Source organism: Fukomys damarensis, unplaced genomic scaffold (genome assembly GCF_012274545.1).
Source record: "Fukomys damarensis isolate Sample0158 unplaced genomic scaffold, DMR_v1.0_HiC HiC_scaffold_13, whole genome shotgun sequence".
Classification (NCBI taxonomy): domain Eukaryota; kingdom Metazoa; phylum Chordata; class Mammalia; order Rodentia; family Bathyergidae; genus Fukomys; species Fukomys damarensis.
The window spans coordinates 31,142,789-31,166,520 of record NW_022900925.1 but is presented as its reverse complement, the minus strand read 5'-3'; positions in this window follow the sequence as shown (position 1 = coordinate 31,166,520).

Sequence of the window (23,732 nt, the reverse complement as noted above, 5' to 3'; positions counted from 1 at the left end):
CATCGAATTTTATATCTGGAAGGAGTTTTAGAAGTCATACTTCAATCTTATTTGCAAATGAAGAACGTGGGTCCCTTGGACAGGTGTGCAGTGTCTTGCCCACTGTTTCCTACAAAGTAGGAAACATACATCTCTTACTTTGTATGCTCAGAACTCCAAGCTTACTAATATCTCGATTCTCGTTGAGATCATGCTTGGTTATGCGGGAATAACTGGAAAGTCTACTTGTCTGAGTGATTTTGAATCACCTAAGTATCACCTACCATTGACCAGAATGCCTCACGTAAATGAGTGCCCATAGTGACACTGAAGTTGCACGGATGAATGAAAATAAAAGATATTCAAAGGGTTAACTTTGAGTCACTAACACAGGATGTATTGGTTGAAGGAGAGCCCTTTACATCATTGCGAGCTGTCGTGGCGGGCCACCGATTTGCAAATGGAGAACATGTGCTTCCTTTTAGCTGCTGCCTGAGATAAATGCTGCTAGTGCAAGATGTTAAAGGAAAAAATGGAAAAAAACACAACAGTCATAAATAAAAGAGGCTGCTATCAAAATTTGTAATTATGTCAAACAAATAAAGCTGCCCAGTGTTATGCTTCAGCCTCATTTGACCCATTTAGAAAAATTGAATAGGAAAAAAAGAGGAGGCAGAATGTGGCAATGTATTACCCTACAGAGATATTTCTTACTCTGAATTTACATCTGATTCTGTTGTTACCAAGTATGCAACATAAATTGTCTCTTTTAGCATATTGGAGGGTGAAAGCACATGCTAATACCAATAAATTGGATCTGAGGTTGGGAATTTATGTGTGCATATATAAAAGACATCTGCATACAGCCCCAGATGCGGGTGTTAGCAGAGCATGAACCTTAGCAGTGTGTAAGTGGCACTGTGAGATGCAATTTGTGTCTAAAACAATTTACTGCTGATTATGAAAGTGACACATTATAGGCTGATATGACTCTCAATTCAGCAGCAAACGTAGACTAAGACCCTTGTTGGACATTACATTTCCCAATGTCTACTTTATTTTCACATGATAGGTTCTTAAGACATTAAAGGTATATTTTATTTACTGATTTAATCCACTTTAAGGATGAAAAGCCTATCAGATCTGTACAATGTAGAGTGGTTTGGTTTTGTTTTGAGAGTGGGTGTTGCTATGTAGTTCTGGCTGGCCTTGAACTCACTGTGTAACCTAGGCTGGTTTCAAACTTGTGGTTATCTTCCTGCCTCGTTCTCACAAGTGCTGATATTATAGGAATTTACCACCACACCTGGCTTGGTGTATGGTTTTCACCAACTTATGGACTATTTTGTTTGAATGATAACAGAAAAATCAAAATATAAAACCGTAAAGAACTAACAAAATAGGTCATCATTTGGGCTCTGAGAACCCAAGCAATGTATGTAATGTTTTCATGGTAGGCAATTTTATCAGTTTCCTAATTTGTATATGTACACGACAATACAGCTTATCTCATGTGTATCTGTAAGGACCAATTTTGATAATGTATATAAATAACTCCTTAAAGTATGCAGCAAACAGTAAGCTTTCATTATTATCAACTTCAGGGCACTTTTTTTTTTCCAGAAGCTTTTATGTTAAGATTTGAATGTTTTCTGAAACTGGGCTTCCATTTTCAAAATATTGTATTAGCTGTTTCCTTGATACTGAACTCCACCAGCATGTATAAATGAAAGCTAGAACTGCTGGTCTTAGGTAAAGCTGACTGTATGAAAACCTCCACTAAATGTTACCCATTAAATATGTGGTGAACAAAAACCAGGAATAAGAAAAACAAAACCAAGAATCAGTTTGAAAGAGAGGCTGAGACTGTTCCTGAAAACATTTTCCAAGAAAAGAAATAGATAAAAAGAGTCTAGGAAGAGAATTTGGGCTCCATTTTAAAAACATCAGCAGAGAGCATACTTTTTGGTTCTTGCCTATGTCTATTTTTTCCCAGGTGTCCCTAGATCTTTCATTTAGCATTGTCATTGGTCCAGTCCCTCCCCTTTCAATGACATTTATGGTCTCAGGTGAATGAAGACTAAAGGTGAAAAAGGAAACAGCTATGGTAGGGATAACTCTTTGGATACTCAAGCACAAACAGGAATGTTTTTGTGCTCCCATTGCAGAACCAGTGATAAAAAGGAAGGAGATGTAGTTCTGTCCTTTTGCCATTAACCCCACCAGCCCTGGAATTTGAAAGGTTGTGTTGCTTCCTAAGAAGATGGCAGAGGGGATGAAATGTGAGGGGACCGGAGGAGAGGGGCCCTCAAGAAATGCTGAAGATTGCATGGTCTGTGTCCTGGGATAAAATTACTGCCTGACTCTTGCATCTGTACAAGTGCCTGTCCACAGTAACTGTAAATGTGACCTTATTTGGAAACAGTCTATATAAATATTGTCAAGTTAAAATGAGTTGGATTAGAATGGTCTCTAATCCAATGACAGGCTCTCTTATAAGAAGGTCTGGGCACAGATGCTTAACGCAGAATACCGAGTGAAAATGGAGACAGAATTTGGAACGGTACATCTGCAAGCCCAACGGTGCCAGAAATCGCCAGCAACTATGAAAAGTTAGGAAGGTGCTGGGGATGGTTTCCCCTGGAATCCTCAGAGAAAAGCACCACCCTGACAACCTGATATCAGACTTTGAGCCTCCAGACTGTAAGGGAATGCATTTTTTAAAAGGGCAACGGGGTCGTGATGCTTTATTATGGCTGTTCTAGGGAATAGCAGTCCCCAGATAAAGTGTTTTGCAAATATCTAGTAAGGTCGGCAGTGCTCAGTGGGGAATCGAAACACCTCCTGTAAGAGTTTATGGCCGTAGACATTTGCGAAGGAAAGCTTGACAAAAGCTCAAGATCTCCCTGCTGCTGCCGTGTGAAGTTTGGTCAGAGTTGTGAGCAAGGTACTTGCAAACATGACCCCCAAGTGACAACCAATAATGACTGGATGAAAGAAAGAAGAGAGGCCACAGAAGGAATTGATGTTCATGGGTAGGTGAAGGAAAAATTCATCTCTCAGTGGCCACATTTTCATTTAGGATCTGAGGAGGCCCCTGAGGAAATGCAGGTCACATAAATACAGAACAGTTTTTACTTGATTATATAAAAAGCGGCATCAGATTGTCTTTTCCTGCATGTGGCTCTCTTTGACTTGCAACTGTCTGAGCGTCACCTATTACCCAGAAATGTGCTTTTTGCTAGAATGACTCTGCCATCCCAGATGGCCACCCCTGAAATCTATGCCATGGTATCTTATATGGCAACAGAGATTGACCAGATCTGAACTTAATAGGTGAACATTATCCTGAATTAACCCAGTGTGCCGTGTGTAATTATGAAGAGTCCTTATAAGTGTGACCTAAAGGTCAGATTCAGATAAATGGTGATGAAAAAAGAGATCAAAATTATGTCCCCAGCAGATAAGGAATGTGGGCAGGCCTGGGGACTGGAAAGACAAGAAAAAGATTTCCCTCTAGAATTTCATTAAAGTCTTGATACCTCTTTGGGACTTTTGACATTCCAAACTATAAGATAATGTGTTTGTGTTGCTTTGAGTCACTAAGTTGGTACTAATGTGTTACAGCATCAGTAGGAAGTGAACACACCTCCAAATATTGTTTAATGAAAGGGACATTGCATAGGTACTATATTGTTAAAGGAGATAGAAGAATACATAATAGTTATGCCCATCAAGGATTTATAATGTAAGTTTAAAAGTGGGTTGTGGGTAGAGCGTTGTTGGTCTCTGTGGTCTAGGTGACTTATATATCCAATTTGTGAATGTTGTCTTAGATAGGTCTATAAATTTAGTTATATTTTAAGGATTATAAGTTTAAAGTTTTCCTCAGCACTTTCGAAGGCTGATACAGAAAGATTACAGGTTGGAGCCTACCTGGGTCACTTAATGACTGAGTATAACCTTGTCACAAAATAAAAATGAGTTGGGGATGTAGCTTAGCACAAAGACCCTGACATCAGAAATTTCGTTATAGCCTTTATTAAATGTGGTTCATATTAAGCATTGTTAATATAAATGCATTTTTTCTATGTTTGACCTGAGGTCTAGCCCTATATTGTTCTGGGAGTTATAACCTTTCTATAAGTCCTAATAGTAAATCATCTCTGTTCATTTGTAAAAACAGTACTGGTGTATTCTATAGTTTGACTCATGACTTGTGATTAAGTGGAAATAGCTTTTGAGTCTTTAATTCTCATCCCTTCTGCTTCTGGGGAGGTTTTCAACAGTGTACTCCTTAACTCCAAGCTTTTCTTTTGTTTGGTTTCTTTTGCTACAAAGTGCTGGAGACCACATGAGCTACTGCCCTTCAAGTAGGCTTAAATGGGATTGAGGAAAACCGATTCCTACCTTTGGATTATGTCTTCTTTCTGCTTTCTTTTTCTTGTACACTGCCAACAATTTTATTTTATCTTTCGTTTTATAAAGAAAATGCCTAAACCAGGTGTGGTGGGGCACGCCTGTAATCCCAGCACTCCGAAGGCTGAGGCAGGAGGATCGCTGTGAGTTCGAGACCAGCCTGGGCTATATCGTGAGTTCTAGGTCAGTCTCAACTAGTGAGGCCCTGTAAAAAAAAAAAAAAGCCTATATTGCTGTTTCTAAATTAAAAAACTATATATCTCGTATTATGAAAAAAATGATTCTGGCAAATGTAGTTAAATTCATTTCAAATCTTACTTTATTAGATAACCAGAGTCATTATTGTGTTATATGTGATGAAGACAGGCGCAAGTCTCTCTCTGTTTCTCACACGTATATGTGTGCGCATGTATGGGCGTGTTTGTATAGACATGCTAGGCTGAATATATTCTTTGTGTCTTTCTATACCCTTACTTTCCCCCAAAAGAGTGCTCTCCAAGGATTTAGCTCAGTGGTGCTACCACCTGCCTTGCAAGATCAAGGTCCCAAGTTCGATCGCTTGTACCAAAAAAACTAAAAACCACAAACAAACAAACAAACAAAGGAGTACTCTCGATAACTTCTTTGGACTCTGGCTTCCAATTGAATTGGAACAAATGAAAGCTCCAAAGTGAAATTAGAAGGAAAGAGGATGATGAGGGCTAAGATCTGTTTTTTAGGTTGTTTTCTGATGCCTTTCCTGACACAATAGTGCTCTTCCGCATAACCTCTTGGAAGACAGACTTTTATGAGCCTCTTAACTTCTACATTTAGATAACTGCTACCTGCTTCCTTCTATCAGGCCTAAAGGTAAGGTCCACAAAAAACAGGCAAAAATATATACTATTTCTCGTTTCCCTAACTGTGCCCATTCTTTAAAAATTCCTTTGATCAGATATTCCTCGAACTATCTTAATTCCCATGTACCATCTGTTTCCAGGTAGTGTGTATTTGGAGATTTCCCCCTATACAGCATATACATACACACTCACACAAACACACACACACACACACACACACTCAACACATCCCACAAATATTATCTTACTGAGATACAATGCCGCATGTTACTTTAGCATATTTTATGATGTGACATAAGTTGTATTTTTAGTCTTATCTTGATGGACAATTGAATTTTTTCTCATAATCGATAATGCCATTAATGTCCTTATTTATAACATCCTAAAATATAACATCTTCCTATATATTTTGCAAAATTACTTTAGGATATTTTTATAGTGGTTCTTAGTTTCTATATAAAAGGGAATGTGTATTTTTAAATTTGATACTGCATTTTTGGTTTGTTGAAAAGGTTGTATCAAGTTGTAGACCCATTGTCTTAGTCTTTTTATGCTGTTATGAAAAATAATAGACTTAGAGGTGTAAAGAACATTTATTTCTCACAGTTCCAGAGACAGGGAAGTCTGAGATCAGGGTCCTGCCAGATTCTGTGTTCCTAGATGGCTACCTGCTTGTTGTGTCTTAATATGGTGGAAAGAGAGTTCTCTGGGATCTCCTTTTCTGTATAAGAGTGTGGATTCCATTAATGGGATGGGGGTGCCACATCTCCTTGACTAATTACTTTCCAAAGCCTCCACTTTCCACCACCATCTCACTGAAGCTTAGCACTTCAGCATGTGAATCTGCAGAGACACAAACGTTCAGTCCACTGCACTTACGAACAGGATGAATATTTCTTTTATCAAACATTTTAATCTTTGCCAATCTAAATTGTGAAGCATTTCATTGCCATTTCAGTTTTTATGTGTTACTATAAACACTATCAAACATGCTTCATATTTTTTGGGGGGCATTTTTATTTCTTTTCCTGGGAATTTTCTGTTTGCATTGTTCGCCTGGTGGAATGCAATACTAGTTAAAAAGTGTGTCCACTGAGGAAAAAATAAGTAATCTTAGAGTCTGTGGTTTTACCCAAACAGATGTCTTGAAGTTCTTTTGACCCAGTGCACATTTATGCCGGGCTTCTTTTGACAGAGCTGTGGGAGTCGCAGTGGATGGACTCTCTTCTTGGCGCAGGCTGCAAGGCTGTTTCTCAGGCTGTGTGATGACTTTGTCTTTAATACCAGTCAAAGCTCTGTTTTATCTGTGCTCCTGTCCTGATCTCAGGCTTGGCACAATTATCTCACATTTCTTGACCTTTCCTTTGCGCTTCTGAAATAGGCTTTAATGGCGGTGGCTTGTCACCCTCTCTGAAGGCCTCAGTTCATTTTAAATGTGTATCCACACAGTTGAAGCAAAGAGCAGCAAAGAATATGCAGCTAAATATGGGAGCTGTGGTTCTGTTCCCTTAGAAGTGGGGTTGAAAATATAAGCAGTCCTCTCAGGCTTTGCTGGATCTGGCTAGGTTTGAACTGTGTCCAGGTTTTCACATGAAGTAAGCAATAGATTGGAACACACAGGAAAACACTGTGCCTTTCCAAATGCTTAGCGCTTGATTGTAAAGAAAAAGTCCATGGGGCATGTTAAAGAGGATTGAAGACTACATGGTTGGGAGTGTATTTATTACATTATCATAAAAAGATGACTTGAGTGTTAAATATATCCAAAGAATTTCACTCTAGAGTTAACTGTTCTGTCATACCGATTCCATTACTGTGGAAGCATTTTTCCTATGGACTAGGTGTGACCATCTTGGGCAGGATGGTAGTGTCTTCCTCAGTGGGGAAGGAAATACAGGAACTGGAATTAGCTGGATATCTGTGAAGCGTTAGTGACTCATGATATTTATGGTCAAGGTGTTCCACTCAAGACTCTCCATGATTTCAGTGAAACTCTGAGACAAGAATTACAGTATCTATCTTTTGTTCACTTAAGCAATATTCTCAAGATCACATGGGATAAGGGACATGTTACTAAAATTTAAACTAAGATCTGACTCCAAACTTTACACTATCCCGAATATACCAGTGTTTCTCAAGAAATCTAGTGTACAGAACAAAATTTTTGTTTTGTTTGTGTTGTTTTTCTTCCTTGTTACAGATCTTTGCATAAATGATATAGGACAAATTCTGGTTTTGACCCTGTTCAAGACTAATACATTGTTTAGTATGTGATGTATGCTGTATGAAACTCATCATTCAAGTTCAACAAACATAAATTGGTCTAGATTTTACTCAATGAAAAGAGGCTACTGACTTAGCTGTCACAAGAATGACAGATTCCTAGAAAGCTTGTACTTTTTATGCTTCTTCCATTCTAATAACACATAACTTGCCAAGCAGCCTGAATCTGCAGACCACAGTCTGGGTTGCAGTGCCCTAGAAAACACTGCTTAGGTCTACTTTATCATCTACATTTGTACAGCCCACATGTTATTATTGAATTAAAAGTATGGAAATCAGAACTCTCCCTTTCTGTTGAAGTAAACCTAGTAAAAATATGGTCATTCAAAGCTTTTATGGTATTAAATTCTGCCTTGAGGAACAAGATTGATAAGTATGAAACATGGAAAAACATTGTTCTCCATTAGGCAGAGGAAAACTAATTTCACAATTTGTTGTAGCTGAATGTTTGACATTTTTTATATTTATTCTTATACTATATTGTGGATATTTAATCCTTCCCTTGGAAAATTACTTTTTATTTAATGAGATGTTTTGCTCAGTCCATTTGTAAATAAAGCAACCATACTTAAATAATTCAGAAACCTGTGGTTCCCATTTTATGTCTGATTTCCTTCTTGGCTGACCTACCAGTTTACATAGCTTGATTACCTTGCTAAATTATCTTACTAGGAAAACTCTATAGGGCCTCTTCTATGGAAACTATATTAAATTTTTAATAATTCAGCAATTTTGGCACTACCATACCTTCCCTAAAGTGCACTTACGGGAAGGCCACTCGCCCATTAAGAACACCAAAAAAAACATTCCAGTATCAGTGTAAGTGGTATAAGAGTGATCCATGGGTATTTATGGAAATGTCTTTAACTAATTATGAAGATGTTTTCATATGGATTTCCAAATTCTCTTTAATATGTTCTGACCCAAACTATATGTATGTGTAGACGTTGCTCCCATTTTAAAAATGAATTTACTTTGTATTTAAGATCATACACCTTTGCTGTCATTTGTAAGTTTTCTGTTAAACTAAGAACAACAGGAGAATGATTCTGTAAACTATATATCTTTATTAAAATAATATCTAACTCTCATAAATAGTGTGTTTACTGCTCTTTTGATGATTGCCACATTTATTATTATTTTTTTTCATTTCCAAGCTTCTGAACTTGAAAGGTCAAGATGAAGTTGAGCCATTGATTTTGAGGAGTCAGTAATTAAGTATTTTGAGTTTATCTCTTGAATCATTGTGTAGACTAGTACTTGAAAGGTGAAAAAGAAACATTGGAAAACATCATCTACTTAATTGAATGATAAGCAAAAATACCCCCACCAAATATAAATTTAAAAATACCCAAATCTAACCCACTTACTCATACTCTACATAATAGCAATCCTATGGTCTCTGTTCTACATGGAATGTATTTCTCACTTGCAACTGTCAATTCCTTACATGGTTTGGAACCATGCCTCTTTGAGTGATTCTGCACGGCAAAGCAGAGTTGCCCAAAGCTGTTTTCTACTGAATTCTACTACTTGAATCTAACCTTTAGGTTTGTAGTCGCTATGATAACAGAATATCACAACATGGATGGTTTAGAACAACAGACATTTATTCTTTCACGGGTCCAGAGACCAGAAGAAGTCTGAAGGGCCATGCTCACAATGCGACCTTTTTGAGAATCTCCCATGCTTCTTGCAGCTTCTGGTGGCTTGCCAGCTATCTCTGTTCTGTGGCTTGCAGCCTCCTCTAATCTCTGACGCATGGCTTTCTCCCTGTGTCTGTCTTCCTACATGCATCTTCGAAGGATGTCATCAGTGTTAGATCAGGGCTCACCGCTTCTAGTTTGACCACATTTTAAACAAAGTATTTCTGTAACTATCCTGCTTTCAAATAAGCTACATTCTGAGATATTTCAACTCACAATGAGGCCCCAGTGACATTTTTGAAATTTCACGTAAGATTCCAACTAAGTAATGATCTTTACTACCAAACAAATATTTGTTGCAGCCTGAAATTTCTTAAGTGACAGATAGCTTGTTCTCTTTCTCTCCCTCCCTCTCTAATACATGCTCCCTCATTATAGCACTAAACATCTGTGTATCCTAACTGACCTTGATAAAACCTGGATCATTTTTCCCCAGGTGGAATTCGGGGCTGAAGATGCTAGTGGAAATTTCATTGCACATTTTCCATGAACTCAATACTGTGCTGATCACATTCATCTGTATTATTTTATTATTACAAAAACTTTAGAAAGTGGTATAATGATTGAATTCTGGAGGTGAAGAAGTCATGACTTAGTTATAGAAATTAAACGTGTCTGAGAAAGGCATTACGGTTTATATTTAATGTCCCCCCAAAGCCTCATGCCCACGTAGGCGGGGCCTTTGGAAGGTGATTGAGCTATGGAAGACCTGCTGCAGGTGGGACCTGATTAGAGAGGGTGGGTCCCTGAGAGCGTCACCTGGAAGAGCATCTCTCTGTCTTGGAGTCTTGCCCTCGCTTCCTGCTTCCTGGCTGCCATGACAAGAGCAGCTTTCCTCCGCAGCCCCTCACTGATTGATATACTTTCAAAGGTTTCCCAGAGTTCATGTGTAGGTAATGAATTCGCCAGGGCAATAGTACTGCTGAGTAGGGCTCAGTGGGGAATGCTTTCGTGGAGGCACCATCCTTAGGAAGTACAGTGGCTACTCCTTCTTAAGGTCCTCTTTTCTTTTTGCTGACCTCTTCATGTTGCTTCACACAAAATCCTGTTTCGGACTTCATATTTTTCTGTCTACATCTACTCCTTAGATTATTTCATGCATTCACATAGCATGTTTTCAATGATGATTCTGCTTTAGTATCATGAATTTGTTGACTTGGTTTTATCCCATTAACCATGGAAGAGTTAGAGTTCTTCATTAGTATTTCTTGAGGTCAGGAACAATGTGCACATGCAAACTGAGCTATTTATTCTTTGCTATGCATCCTCCAAACCTGCTCCTCACCTTCAAAAACAGTACTACCATTCATCTTGTGGTCTAGCAAAGATTCTTCCCTTTCCTAGAATTCTTAGCTAAACCAGTAGCATTTTCTTTTAGCTGTAGCCTAACATATTTTGAAATATAACTATTTACTGTCATGTGCATTATTATGACTTGCAGTCAGTGACTTTTATATCATCCCTTTCTTGAGTTCTAGAAGTAGATGGTTTGCTAATCTTTCTACTTTTGTTTGTCTTCCCTCTGCTCTACACTCTTCTGAGCAACCAGAATAATCAAAACATCTCTCAGATCTTGCCACCTCCACACTCAAACTCTCCAAGTGTTTCCAATCCTATCTGCCTTAAAACCTAAATACCTTATCATACATACCCTTCATTCTTACCTGTAACCACTCTTTGTCAGCCCTGTGCTCAATGGAATATTTGCTCTCCATAGACATTCCAAATGTCTCTGCCTCACAGCCTTTTCCTTTCTTGGGAAAATTGCTCGTTATTCACTTGACTTGTTTTCTCCCTTGATTCAAAAGTATTACTCTCAGAGAAATCTTGCAAAATGTTCATCTGAAATAGAGCCATCTTCTTGATTTATAAAAATTAAAATCAAGAACATTCAAATGCACATGACCTAAAAGAATAAGGACATTTCTAAATATTCCATGGAAGGTAAAATATGACCAAGTAAGCTGTAATAGGGGTACAACACTAAACTAGAGTAATGATTCCTACTCTCAGAATATAAAATCAGTTTTACACCAAATTTTTCATACTTCAAAGAACTACGTGAAGAACTAAGGGACATCATTACAATTATATAATCATATAAATCATAATAATTGTATAAAGTATCATGCCTTCCTTATTGTGGAATCTAACTTTTATGCAAGCTAAAATGTGGCAAACTCTGCTTTATTAAGTCCTGAGATACTGGAGCTGTGTTGTCATTGATTTGACTTTTGTTGTTCTAGGTCCATGCCATGCCTCAATGGAATAGAACATTTCTTTTTGTGTCTTTACTTGCAAAGGCAATTAAGGTTCTGAGATAATTATGAATGGATTAGAAGTATCAGTCACTGTCAGTATCTTATCAAATACAAAACTAATTCACTGAAAACACATTTTTTTGAAATACAAGTAGAAATGAAGGTTATATCAGAATAACAGAGATGACAAATATGTCCACATTGTCAGTATCTTATCAAATACAAAACTAATTCACTGAAAACACATTTTTTGAAATACAAGTAGAAATGAAGGTTATATCAGAATAACAGAGATGACAAATATGTCCACTTCTGAAACTATGAAAATACATGCCACACATCTTACTCTGAAATTGCAGTAAAAATTGATTTAGCTCCTGGACACAAGGGTCACTTAATGTGGGAATGCTTAGTGCAAAATAATGAAGCTATTATTTTTTAAGCTTTGCCTCCAGTCTGATAAAAGGGGTATTGTTTTCTATTGTCAGTTGCCTCATTATTAGATCACTAACATTTTCAAAAATAGTTCTGCTTAAAGTTGAGGTTAAAGCAATTCACACATAGCCATAAAACTTTCTACTTTCAATACATGAAAGGCAGTAATGAAAGTTTATCAGAAGCATTTTTTTTCCCTTTTGGTGCCAGTTTTGTCACTTCGTGACTCTTAAGTACGCATAGTTATTATAGCAGAAATAAGCCTGTTCTTTAAAAATAAACATAAAAACACTTAAACTCAAATCAGATACCTGTGATGGTAGAAGAAGGAAAATGGATTCTGGAAAGGAAAAGTCTGTGGACCTTAAAGCTAAGAAAATGACTCATGTCCTAGTAGGAAAGAATATAAACTTGAATTTTCTTGATGTCAGAAAAAGTTACCAACACAAATCTATGAGACAGAATTTCATCACGTTTTTATGATTTATCTCTCATTTTGGAATCACAGATTTGGCTTGGCCTCCTCTTCATGTATATCTGAACCTACAAGTGGCCACTGTAGTAAACGGCTCACACACTGCAGTTCCAGTTCTGTCTGTCACTTAAGCCAGCACACATTGAGTAGATCAGGATTTGGCCAAGTGTCATTGACGAGGCATTAATGATGCATTCGGAAAATTTAGATATTAGACCAAATAACTATCTTTGAGTTGTGTTAGAAATTTGCACTTATTTTTGCATGTATTAAACTGTTTATCAGTCTTGTTATTTCATATACATTATTTAGTCATGTTTATTAAATATTCCAAGAGGTTTATTTTAAAGATTAATGTTTATTAGACATTGTAGTGGTACACATACATGTATGATACAAATATAAAGCATCCACCATCTCTCTTTTAATTGAGTTTATTGGTACATTTTAGGTATACAGTACAGTTACATTCGTTATTGGCATCTTGTACCTCTACATGACAGGTCTTGGTTCTCATGCATCCATCATCTCTTTATTGAGGCATTATTGGCATTACATTCAAATCATCTAGTCCGTTAGCCATTTTGTGAGTTGATGAGGGCTGCAGATCATTGTGCTCAACACAAAACTTTGTTTAGAGGTTGTATTTGCACTGAAGGAGTTTAGAACCTCAGGTGGGAAGAGGGATATGTGTCTCTGGATATCAAGAACCCCAGAAGATGTGCAGACACAATTTTTCAGCAGTTCAGAAGGAGAGATAACACCAGTTGGAGGATATTGAAAACTTTATCGGGGAGATAATAATGAAAGAAAACAGGAAACAAATTCTCACCTTGTGGACTGAAATGGGAAAGTCATATTCTAGGGAGGAAGAGGATAAACAGCACTTAGAGTCATTCTTAAAGAGGGGAAAGACATCTGTAAAAAACACAATGGATCAAGAAGGGTTTAAATGTAATTCTGATTCTACAAAGGACCAAGGAAATGACATTCTACTTACTAGAACTGAAAGTTTCTTAACTGAGCTTTTGCACAGACCTGATTACACTGACTTGAGAGCTCATCTGTGATGACAGAGGCATTGTTAACAGGAGTGACTCATTTGAAATCTATCCTTGGAAATGTATTTTCTAAATATCAACAAGGATTTACTATGGGTTTAAAATCAATTTCTACTGGAAAGAGTTTTTATAAATCAAAGTTAATACCATAACACACTGAATAAAGATGAAAATTTAGCATTCACAAACTTTGTTCTAGCTCTAACATTTTTATTTTCCAGGGTAGCTCCGATAATCAGAGTACTGTAGTACTATCAGTAGAATCAATTATTTTCAATAAAACAAGTGTGCTTAAAAACAAACAAAAACTCTTCTATCCTTAACCCTGCTATGTTTATACTAGAGATCCTTTACAAATATCTGCAAATGGATGTTTGTTTGCTTGTTTGTTTGTTTTATTGCAGTGTCATTTTTCTATGGCAGTATTCTGGGTAAGTGCAGATATTATGATTCTAACCCATCTATTAATAATAGCTTTCATCCATTTGTAACCATCATTTATTGGTGTAAGACATTTTATTTATTGAGAGTAAGGATATTCCAGAAAATGTACTGATACTGGGAAGTTCTTCCTGGATTGTTTCCACCTAGATAGTCACCAACATCTCAAATAGATGTGGAGCTTATCCTACAAGCTCAAAATGTTGAGTAGAATGAGAGGATTCTAAATAATCTCCTTATTGCTGCTGGTTTTGAGACTACACATTCTTACCAAACCATGTTTAGGGAAGCATTCCTACTCAGAATTCCAGTTAAGGTGGAGGAACCACTGTGCATACAGAGTCCTGTTACAAATTAACTGTGAGGCTTTGAGAGTTTCTGAAGTTTCCAGGCTATATTTTTCTCACATATTGACACACATACAGGGAAGATGCATATTAAGATTCTCATTTTTAAACTTCACATAAGGCTTTATAGTTCTGTTTTTAAAATATTGGATTCCCATCCCTTAAGACAATCCATGCCAAACACTTAGGAATATATTTAAAGGGCTGCTATTTTCATTCATTCTAGAACTTAGATATTATTCAAAAAGGAAAGTAACCAACAAAAAATGTGTAAAAATAGCATGTGCTTTGATGATTGATGCCTTTAATCTTTAAACTGTCAAAGATAGGAAAAGGTTTAGATAAACTCTGACTTAGAAATGTGGCAAGGATCATGAAAATATAAATACAAATTACCGAGGCCTAAGAATGATTTTATTAGAGTTGTTAAATCTTGTGTATGTATGGGAAGAAAACTAAAATTTTCAGTTTGTTTTTCCTCATATTTACACACAAAAAAACCTGAAAATAGAATTAACAATGTACTAGAATGGCATGTAGAACTAACAAAATTATTACCTGTAGGAGCATGGGGCAGGATAGGGATGGTAGAAAAATACAAAGATTGGAATATGACTTCTTGACATATTTGTATACTGTAGTATTTTGATTTTTGAATCACATGAATATTTTAGTGTTAAGCTTAAAATTAAATGTTCTTGAATTTTAATGCAAATTATTTCTTCACTTGCTCATAGAAGAGAGTTCAAAATTGTAATATGCAGTTCAAAATGATACACTGATGTTCATTCAAAATGTGACTTATTCCGTAGCATAAGAAAGCAATATATAAAGAGAGGAGAAGAGGAAATAGAAGAAATGAACAATTTTTGTGGGACAGTATCAAGTTATATGGAATGAGAATTTAAATCCCTGTGAAGTATAAAAGCTTGCAGTGAGTGGCCCCATGGGGATGGACAGTTATGTGCAGATGTAGCTGAGGGCCCCTAGGAGCCAAAAACAGAAAACGTGAAGAATGAATGGGGAAGGCTGATGAAGAGATTCTCCTTCTTAAAACTTCTGCATTGGTAACCCCTTCAGGAATCTGATACGCAGAATGAGCTCTCCTGCAGGGAGAGAAAAGGTGCTCACACACGTAACAAATGTGTCAAAGTGCAGGCAGCTCCGACGTTAATGCTGTGGCTCTCGGGAGATAGGACGCTTCTGTGTTTTTGTGGGCAAGACACGGGGCGGAGCCTAAGAGAGGTGGGTCTGCCACTGATGCCTTAGTGATCTTATAGAAATTACCTGTAAGCAATTTACCTGTAAGCCTCAGTTTCCTCATCTTAATAATGCAGTTACTGATGCCTACATTAACTGTCATAAAGGACTGCTTCAACCAATGTTAAATATTACTTTAGTTTCTATAATATGATGGTGATCAAAACAGATTAAACTGGACCAGGGATTTAGCTCAGTGCTTCTGCCGCCTGCCTTGAAAGTGTGATGACCCAAGTTCTATCCCAGAACCAAAAACAAAAACAAAACAAAACAAAACAAAACAAAAAAAGAATTAAAACAGATTAAACTGATACATCTTGTTCCCACAGTTTAGGGACAAGCAGGGATTCATCTGATATTAAGAGCTTACTATAATCTGAATCATTTTGCTCCCTCTCATAAGGTATCTTTTATTTTTCTTGCGTGGATGTCTTTCCTCCCATTGTAATTTCAGGGATCTCAAGAGAGTATTTAATCTATTGGTGTCAAGTCTGGCTTCAGAGTTCCAGGGAGAAGAAGGTGGAGGTTCACACAGTCAAGGAAGGGGTTTTATTTCTATTATACATTATGAAGAACCTGATAATCTTGCAGTCTAATTAGATTTTTGAGGCACATGCCAGCTTTGAGAATCGAGATATTTCTAAGGAGAATACTTGTTGATGCAGTGATATAAAATACATCTTCATATGAAATCATGATTTCTGTGTTACCAATAGCATCAAGATATGCTGTAAAAGAAGAGTGCAATAAGGTGCCCTTTATTTGAAGGGGACTGAGGGAAACATAATATTTCTGTGAAAAAAAATGGAAAGAATAATTTGGAAAAGCTATCATCACTTTTACCTTACCACTTAAATTGTCAGTGGATTTTTTTTGTTAATATCATTCCAACAAGGTAAAGATTTAGAAAAGCTCAGTAAGTGTTAACTTATCAATTCTTGAACTCTTTTATATATTTTGCATAATTGCAGAAAGGCAAAATGTAACCAGTTAGGAAGCCAAGCTCAGCATAGTCCCAGGACTGGCTTCCGGTTTGTGATCCCACTTAGAACTGTGCACTGATGCTTGCTTCCTACTCCTCCCACCTCCCTTTGGGCTGTAACTGATGAGCTAAGAAGGACTAAGGTGGATATTTAATCATTTTGAAGGTATCAGAGTACCTCCATAGCTTACCTGTGTAACACTCCTCATGAATATAGGTTCTTTCATTTTCTGTTCTGCCATCCTATTAGTCTTCCAAATAATACATAAAGAAGGTTCGAGATTTAAATGGCAAGCAACAAATTGATGACATATACTCTTGACTGATTAGATGAAGCTCTCATTCTGTATGGTTCTTGACCTTTAACAACCATAATAGTATTATCAGCGTAATACCAGTAGCCTAAAATTATGCATTTAACTTGTCCACTTCACTGCATATAACAATTAAGAAGACAGGTCCTAATGATGGGAACGTTTAGCTCATGCTGCTTCAGAGATATGAATCTTTTAATTCCATTCATCATCTCTTCTCTCCCTTCATAAGATTTTTTTTTAACAGTGATATTTCCCAGTTTCAGAAGTGTGGCAGTCTTTCCATTCATTTTATTCAGGTAGCTCTGCATACCAGTGATCTCACCTCACAATCTTTTCAGGATGCAGTTCACACAAGTCACACTCTTCTTGCACTAGCAGTCGCCCTCTAACTTCTGGACTTGGTGAGGTGGCTACATCTAAATCTGATCTTTTCCCTAAAACTCTCAAATATGTTTTAGCCCAGTGTTTTACAATTGAAGGCCTGAAGACATTTGTTTTTTCCCCCTAGTTTTTACAAAGAGGGATTTCTACACTATCTATAGCCTCCCATTCTGCATACACCCTGAGAGGCCCCTTCCTAGTTCATTTCTTTCATATACGGCTTTCTGAATACCTCCACAATACTGAAAGTTGTTTTTGTAATGTCCCATTTCATGCAGAGAGGGTGAATACCATCTGCAATCTAAGATACCACAGGAAAATCTTTATCAGATATTTTGGTGCTGTATAACGTAAGCCACCAACTTTTCCACCTCCAGGATTAGTCTCACTACCTCAAGGTTGTATATTGTAGATTTTGTCACTACAACTGCCCACTTCCTCTTGTCTTCTTTAGGTTAAACCAGGCTGTACTGCAGTAATAACAATGAAAAGCCAGTGGCTTAAACTCATTAAAATTTTATTGTGTACATTGCTTCCTGCTTTTCTGTGTCCACATAAGTCAGTACAGGACTCTGCTGCTCAGAATCCCTTCTTTGCCAATGTAAAGCAAACCCTACTAGGTCAGAGTTGTAGTACCACTGTAAATATTGTGGTAGGCTTCTTTAAGGTATGGAAAAAGCACAGGGCATGATAAATTGACTTTGCTTTTCTGTGGCTCAGGTATAAGGGATGCATATTCTTCTGCTAATCCCTCATTGGTCAGTATTAGTCTTTTGGGCCTGTGCAAATGAAAGAAGGCAGAGCTGCATTGGACAGCACATGGTGATTAATGATCTGCAGCTATTTGCCACAGTAGAGGCAAAATACCTTGATCATCAACTTTATAACTATTTTATGTAGGTTTACTTAGTCCTCTCCAATTCTCATTAGATCATTACAGCTCCTTTCAGATTTCATTATAATTCTATATGAATTTCAGACTTCTTGTAAGCTCCTAATATCCAGTTCAATATACATTTAATTTATAATTCTGGTTAATTTAACCTTTATCATTCTGAAATCATTAGACATCTAGCTATCTGTAATTCCTTAAAAAATATCTGACAGCAGGTAAAATATTAGACATGTGCAAAGAAAACATGGAGCAATGGTTTCTAAGCCTTGAAGCATTCAGATGAAAACAGCTAGAATAAATCGTAGACTTTGAAATATGAATGTAAAGAGGTGCATCTTGAGAATAGTCACCAATATATCATGTTAATAATAGATTACAATGTCTTCTAAAAGTTTTTAACTTTTGACTGTCAACTAAAAACATCGAGATAAAAAATTAAAGGTAGACCCACCTCTGTAATCCATACATAATTAATATTTATGCCATAACTTATAGTTGTGAATATCTTGAAGATGATGCAAATGGTATTAATATGCCAGCCTAAACCTGGGAAAGAAATCTTACCCAGAAAGGACAAGGTAGTCGTGGTGATGATGTGCTCAGAGCTGGAAGATGACTTTATATAGTTTCTGAGATCCAGTATCTCTACAGTGAAAGTTTTAATAACAAATTTGAAGAAGGTCTTACAATGATCAAATATTTTGTATAATTCCTCTGCCACATATATCGTGGGTCAGTACCAGTGTCTTAAGAAATTGGAAATGATAAAATTATTTACATGATATGAAATCACTTAATATTTCTTTGATGATTCAAATGTCTCACACTTGTGGATCTCACAGAACCTGCATAGGAAATATCAATTTTTATTTTTCTGGAAATTTAGAAAAAGAAATGTTTAGCAGGTGCTTCTATTTAACAAAAAGTATTATGATTTTGGGAATAATGCAGAGTATAGATCACATTCTAATCTTGCATCTTGTATGCTAAATATTCTAAGAAACTTGAAAAACTTATCATTAAAATACATAACTATTTAATGGGATTATCTAGAATTTTCTTTGAGTGAGTCCCATGGCTGTGGGGTTCAAATTTAAAATTAATTTATCATGTGTGTTTTTATTAAAAATCTGCTTAATTAAAATATTCTGAATAGTTGCTTAGACCAGACAGTGGATGATCAGGTTTACAGATTAAGTTCATGTGGTTTGAATCCACTAAAACACTTATCTAAGGCCAATGTGTTCTTATATATCTATATCCCCCCATGCATAGAATTACACTATTTAAACAATTAATTTTGTAGTATTTTTAAATGTTTAATTAAAATATGCACATTGTAAAATTTGTCATTTTAACTATTTTAAGTGTACATCTCAGTAACTAGTAGTTCATTAATATTGTTGAAACCAATCTTTAGAACTCTTTTTACACTGCACACTCACTATTTTTCAGTGATGAAAATAGTAACAGTTTAAGGTTGCTCTGGAAATTAATATAATTATACACACACACGTGAGCGCGCGCACACACACACACACACACACATATATCAGAATTCAGAAGGCCTAGCACTTATATGATGTTCAAATGCAACTATTCTATTCTTCCTCCATAATGAAATAATATTATTCTCTATATGGAATTGTTTCAAAGATGTATGTGATCTAAAGATTATTTTTCACTTTCTGATGCATATATAACAAGTGCTTTTAGATTCTCTAGTAGTGAAAGAGTAGACAACATGCAGGGAGAAAAGCAGATAGACAAAGGCTCAAAGCAGAAATTCTAAAACACTTTGATTGCAACAGAATGGACTAATGGGAAAGACATTGTAAAGGAGATGTATTGCAGAGCTTTTGGAACAGAAATTTGGTGAATTAAAGAAAATTCTGAAAGCAGGTCTTACTTAACTGTTATAACTCCTGTCACACACACACACTCACACACACACAAACAAGGGCAAGTGATATTAAATTATAGATAGAAAGGACTTAAAGTTAAGTTCATATTCAGATACAATTCTGCTTATTTCTAGAACAGTCTCTTTCCATCACCTCTTCCTCTGAAAAATTAAGTTTTGTATTATTAAAAGAAATTTTCGGTTTTGACATTTTTACATGTTATTATAAAAGGCATCTAAAAGGATGCTATAACCTCTAATATTTCCCCTCTTCTGATTGTTATTGAATATAAAGGAAATAGAAAACACAAGCAATTAATTCTTCCTCTTCCTTTTCTTAATAATACCACTGAAATTAAAGCAAAGATAAATGCTTTTAGGGACTCTCTTGGCTTAAAATGCTTCACACAATTCCACATAAGATTTAAACAAAGGAACTATTCAGCTTTTGCCCAAATTATTTAATTGTATCCTACTGCCTTAGTGATTAAAAAATGTAACAAGGAGGAGGAGATGTAACACAAAATCTGTATTTTAAAGAAATCTTAGCTCAGAGTAAATGAAGGGAACAGGGAATCAAATACACTTGAGTATATAATTTTATTTTGGGGGGGAGGATACTGGGGATCAAACTCAGGATCTTGTGCTTTCAAGGCAGGCAGAAGAACCACTGAACTAAATCCCCTGCGTATGTACATTTTTTTTTTGTACCAGGGATTGAACTCTGGTCCTTGTGTTTGTGAGGTAGGCAGCAGTACCACTGAGCTAAATTCCCAGCCCTCCCCTGAGTATTTAATTTGAATAAATAAAAATGCCAGAATGATTGAAGCTTATATAGTCAAGATGGTAGAATGATCCTGTTAGTGGATGATTGCAATTTAATAATATGACTGCACAACAGAAAAGAAAGACTGTACAAAGAAAGGAGGAGAAAATAAAAGTTATATTAATGCCACAAATAGTTTAAAGTGAATTAGTGTACAGTTACAGAGAAGATACTATAAATGAAAAACCTAGAATCACTTTTGATGAACAACGAGAAATCCACTTGAATTTGCTGAGATAAAGTAGAAGTAACTTAGAAATTAAAACATTAATTATTTTTACATCACCTTTTAAGGGCATGGAATAAATTAATTGAAGATGGATAATCATATATTATCAAATGAAGGGGATAATTATGCAAAATTGTAAGGTGCACATGACCTTTATATTTATTTTGCGTACTTCTTCCAAATATAAAATTAAATATCATTGTTGGTGTCTTAAAGCATGTACTCATACATATTTAAGCATGCATGTGTTTGTGTGTATTCATTAGTACTTGTGTATATACAGGATGTCATCAATTTAAAGTTGGGTTATATTCCAGTAAACCTGCCATGAGTGAAAATACTCTAAATCAGAATGCATTTGATGTACCTCACCTTCCAAACAGCTTACCTTAGATTAGACTTTCCTTAAATGTATCCTGAATATTGTATTCGCCTACCATTTGGGCAAAAGCTTCTAACACAAAGCCTATATCTTTTAATAAAGTGTTTAATACCTCATGGCACTTCCTGAATACAGTGTACTGTAGATTATTCATGTTGCACCCCAGTGATTGTGTGGCTGTGTGGGACCTGTGATTTTTACCATTGCCCAGAGTCACAAGACAGTACTGTAAATGTGAGTAGCCCAGGAAAAGATCAAAAATCAAATTACTAAGTGTGCTTTTTACTAAGCTCTAACTCTTCCCTCTTGTACAAACACAAGGTCATAAAATCTTATCAAAGGACTGCAAGGAACTATTGTTTTAGTGGTAGTATGGTAACAGCTCTTTTGAAAATTAAATTAGATTATATATGTAAAATGATAAATTGAATTATTTATAATTGACAAAATGTCCATAGGAAGAAAGTTAAAAGGGAACTTAATATACAGTAGGTTATTACTAGTTTATGTCAAATGTGGGGTTAGTACTGTGTATGAGCTAAATTTAGCTATGGGAATCATAAAGCCCAAGGGCAAAAATAAATCATGAGGAATTACCTAATTCTCCTGGTCTAATAAATTACCTGGTATGAATTCTATAAGGGAATATTAATTTTATTATTATATAAAGGAATTGGAGGAAAATAGTATCATCAGTGATATCCTGCTAAAAATATACTCAGAACACATATAATTGAATAGAAAACCGAAAATGTCTCAGCAAATGTCATTTAATCATTTTATCCAGAGTTAGGTTGGGCAGAGTGGGGAGGAGGAATATAATAATTAACTTAAATCAGCCAGTGATGGATCTGTTTTAGAAAATAATGGAAATATGCTTCTGAATTACATTATATGGAAGTAGTGATTTTTTTTTTTTAGCCTGGATATTTTATTGTAAAACAATAAATCCTATAGAAGTCCTTAAAAGAAGCACAATACTAAAGTTTGTGGAGGACCCAGAGTATGGTAGCATACAGCTAATGAGGGAACGCTTACCGTCAAAAATTCAGGACCTAGTCTGCCAGCAGACCTAAGTCTCGGCAATTTGCTGACACTGACAAAGGATTCCAGGCAGCGGTTCACGCGGGCTCAGCGTGCAAGCTCCTGGAATGGGGAGTCTTTTGTTTTCCTTTGTTCCAATGCCCGTGTGTTTTATGAGTCTGCACAGATAGAATGATAATGGGACTTGACTATTTAGCCTCGTTTTATTTTCTGTGGGTATAATATTCAGTATGTTTCCCCTTATAATGAAATTGATGCCTTTAGACCTAAAGCACTTACAAAACGGTGGGGAGAAGGGCAGGGAAGGCTAACCCAAATTTTTAGTAGAGTAGATATTTTTATGAATATTAGGTAGAGCTGTTCTAAAATAGGATCACGGATTAACAAATAATAAAGATTATATATAAATTTTACTTTGCATTGCTTCTACCACTTATTGCTAGAATTTTCCGTATAACATTCAGTATATTCATAATTACCTCACACATTCAGAAATAACTATAGAGCACTAACTCTTCACCACTGTCATCAATATTAGTGATAAGAGTTTTCAGTAAAAAAAGAAATTCTGATCCTTATGAATCTTTTATTCTAAAAAGAGAGAAAGGTAATAAACAAGTCAAAAATAAATTGAATGTTAAATGTTGGTAAATAAAGAAGACATAGAGATAAGAGCTATCCAAGTGTTTACAGAAAGCTCACTGAAAATGAAAAAGTGACATGGGTTACAACTTGAAAGAAGTAAGAGAAAAAGCCATGTAGATATTCAGGAGGAAAGGAGACCAAAAAGAACACATAGCTGTACAAAGGTTCATCCACCCTACTCTACTGAAACACCACTAGTAATTATTTTTCACTGATTTTAGGATTAAGACAAAGTACTTTAATGTGCTTAAAATTCTAGCTACATTCCATAATTCAGTTTCTCTTGTTGGCTTTCTTTCAGATTTATTGATCCTTTCTCTGTCTCTGAGCCTTTTACCTGCTGTACTAAGTGCATGAAACCTGTTTTCATAGTCTTCCCTATGGCATAGGCTTACACGGTTGTCCTTCAAAAACTGGACTGCTGAAATTCACATTCATCCGCAGTCTCTTTTCACACGGACTACTTGAGATACAACCACATGAATTTCTTTGGCCAGCATTCCACCAGCAAGCCAAGGCTGGATGTTTTTGCATACTAGAGATTATCTTCTTTGGAGACTCACTAAGTTAAATAACCACCAAGCTGTAAAGAAGCATAGAGTAAGTTACTAAACGGCACCGG